Source organism: Halyomorpha halys, unplaced genomic scaffold, assembly GCF_000696795.3.
Source record: "Halyomorpha halys isolate HHAL.00 unplaced genomic scaffold, Hhal_1.1 Scaffold725.1, whole genome shotgun sequence".
Taxonomy (NCBI): domain Eukaryota; kingdom Metazoa; phylum Arthropoda; class Insecta; order Hemiptera; family Pentatomidae; genus Halyomorpha; species Halyomorpha halys.
This window is the reverse complement of record NW_027110211.1, coordinates 349,259-352,420: the sequence shown is the minus strand read 5'-3', so window position 1 is coordinate 352,420 and position 3,162 is coordinate 349,259. Positions and strand designations below refer to the sequence as shown.

The 3,162-nt window shown below is 32.4% G+C and overlaps 1 protein-coding gene across 1 annotated transcript in view; it reads right to left on the bottom strand.

Annotated features, from left to right (window-relative positions):
• LOC106685682 (uncharacterized) overlaps window positions 1-3,162 on the bottom strand; it is a 127,013-nt gene that overhangs the window by 116,573 nt on the left and 7,278 nt on the right. The gene's annotated exons all lie outside the window — the stretch shown is intronic.

Here is a 3,162-nt window from a genome sequence, read left to right as displayed (position 1 = left end):
AGATGGCCTCGAGATCTTCTCCTCTAGAAATGTTATTGGAGTTCTATCAGTGGGTAGATTCTCCACATGTGTGTATCATGTCACTATGTCACCTACAGCAAATTTACTTGTTGTATATATGTATATACAGTTGTAAATAACAATAAATAAATTATTAAAAAAAAAAAAAAAGTCTGGTGGATCGTTATGTTTAATGTTACTAGGTTTCGAGCTTCAATCAGGTCTCAATAAGACTTTTTTTGTTCCTTGTGATTTGATAGGGGCTAATATATTAAATCCATTAAAAAGTTTATTTTGTCTTATTAAATGTCCATAAAGAGTTTGTCAAATAGTTTCTAAAAGTATAGCTACAAGTTACATTTAAATATATTTCGTTTTGTTGCACTTGCTAAATGCCTTAAATAAAACTTATTTTTATCTTAGACCCATTAAGTTCAAAAAAGAAAATAATGAATAAAGATTTCAAAATGCAGGTCTTGTTTTCATTGTTAATTGCTAAAAAAAGTTTACTTATACCGTCATACAAGAGTTAGTATTGCTTGTATTCTTCGACATGATATCGATTATTGCATTGTTTTGAGCTAATAAACGAAGGTCTGAACTAATCTTATTAAAAAAAAAAATCGTATTGTGTATGCCTAATATACAATAGTTTTACGATTCAAGCGAAGTAGATACAATTTTCGTTTTAAATTATAGGACGATTCGATATTGGCAACACTGGGCCAAACCACCACCTGGTTGCTTAGCGACAAACTAGGTTAGTCACCTACCAAACTAGCTTCAATATAGTGAAGCTGATTCATGGACGACGAAGCTCTTATTTCAGCTGTCTTCAAGCGAAAGATCCTGTGGGATCCCAACGAGGTACTCCATAAAAATCCAGGGGTATTAAAAAAACTTTGGGATGAAGTAGCGCAGGAGTTAAAGAGAGATAGTAAGTACCTATTATGGAATTTATTTATTTATTCCTTTTCAAACTGTTAAGTTAATAAACTTAATAATAATACAATTTAATGCTATTACGTTGCTTAGAAGTTATTGTAATGAGGTTAGATTTTCAACGGATCCATCCGTTTATACATCAGAGAGCTTAAAAAAATATATTGTGTACAACCCTATTCTCATACCATAGTGAGGGGTCAAGATTTCATTTCGTGCAACCACCACAGAAATAAAAGTCAAACCCTCAGGCCGGATTTGCTACGAACTGCAACATCAACTTCCTGAGCTACAGACGATCATAAGTTTACGCAAAAATGTGTTGTTTTTTTCGAAATATGACGATTTTGATGAAACTTGCTAGAAGCCTTTCACTTAAAGCTCTTTAACTTTTCCAATTTAAAATAAATCTTTGAGAAAAAGATATGAAGAAATGAAAACTACATTTGCGCATAGTTTTCAATTCCTGCGCACATATATCTTAAACATTGACTTATTATCGTATTATGTATCTATATATAGTTTGTTTTGCTTACAGTGAAAACAGTGAAGGGAAGATGGAAGAATTTAAGAACGTATTTCTTTAGAGAATGCAAGAAAATTGAAAAACACAGTTGGGATGAAAGCGGAGCAATTACTACGTCTTACTGGCATTTATTTAATCGAATGCAGTTTCTCAAAACAGCTATCGGTGTTTCACAAAGAGATTCTAGTCTTCCTGGACAGGGAATCATTGATGACCCACTGTCCACAACAGCTGAAGAGGATGCTACCTACGATATGCCAACTACACCAATGTCGGCAGAATCTTCTTACTCTTTCAATATACCTGTTAGAAAAAGAAAACATTCCATCGATTTATCTGCTCAATTTGAAGAACTATTGGAGATGGAAAGGAAAAAAACCGAATTTCTACAAAAAGAAACGGACCGGCCAATGAATGATGATCGCCTCTTTTTTGAAAGTCTTCTGCCGTATTTGAAGAATATACCGAAAATAAGAAAGCTGGGATTAAGGATTAAAATACAGGAATTGATTTTAAGTGAATTAGAAAATTTACCTTCCTCTTCCTCATCCCTGCAATCTTAATTCCAGCAAAACGATATAGTACCTCAAAAGCAACATCAAAAGATCAAGTAGGCCCATGTAGGTGAAATTCTGGATTTTAAACATGATCCCACATCATTAGTAATTTTTTCTAAGCTTATTTAATTTTTATCTGAGTACGGTTGAGCCACCTTTTGGCCGATTTATTTGAGTAATGTGTCACAACTTGCTCATCTGTAGGTATGTATGATTTCTTGGCAATTGACTCAACTAACTTCCAAGTTTGATGCTCTAAATTATTCAATTAGAAACAGTGAATGTTTTAAAACTGTTTGAGCTTAAACTATTTAAAATAGTTATGATTATGGTTTATCTAGCATAGCCATTTTTTTAGCAAACCGCTTAATCGATTTTTGAGTTCGATAGTTCAAATTACTCATAATATCTCATTAATGTTTTGAAACTGAATTGACTTGTGAACAAATATTTTATTATATTTCATTAAACTTCTTAAATCACTTGTGCCTCCCCCTGAACTGAATTCCTTAAAACAAAAAAATATATTTAGTTTAAAAAAAACCGGCTACGAAATAACCCGGTCCGTCGTAAGGTACGAAATGATGTTTTATATTTCCATAAATATATTGGAGAGTTTTTCTTGAAGTGGTTTATGAATAAAGAAACATGGTATAGTACTCGGGTGTCTCCCATGCGTTACGACTTCATGCTATTACTTTCCCTGTCATGCATATGTGCATGTCAAAATACAGAAAGCTCCTTGCTTTGTGCATGTGAATATTCAAACAAATTTATTAATGTATTTCTAAAAGATTCTTGAGTATCGTCTGGGTTTAGAAGGCATCCTACTATTATACAAAGTTTCATAATTTATAGACATCTTCACTTCATATATTTTAAGAGATATTAATACAAGAGCCGGAAAGACAAAAAGGCAGTTATCTCACCCCAATTTTTGATTACTTTAATGAAAACTATGCACAATTACTAGTCAAAATTGACGAGTCTGCCAAGTATAGGTAGGGGGAATAAAAAATGGCGTCTGTTTCAAAACCTTAAAAAAACATTAATTTTTCATTCGGAGCTCTATATCTTAAAAACTACCAACATCACTAGAAAATCTAAGAGAACATTATTTAAAGAAGAGTAAATTTG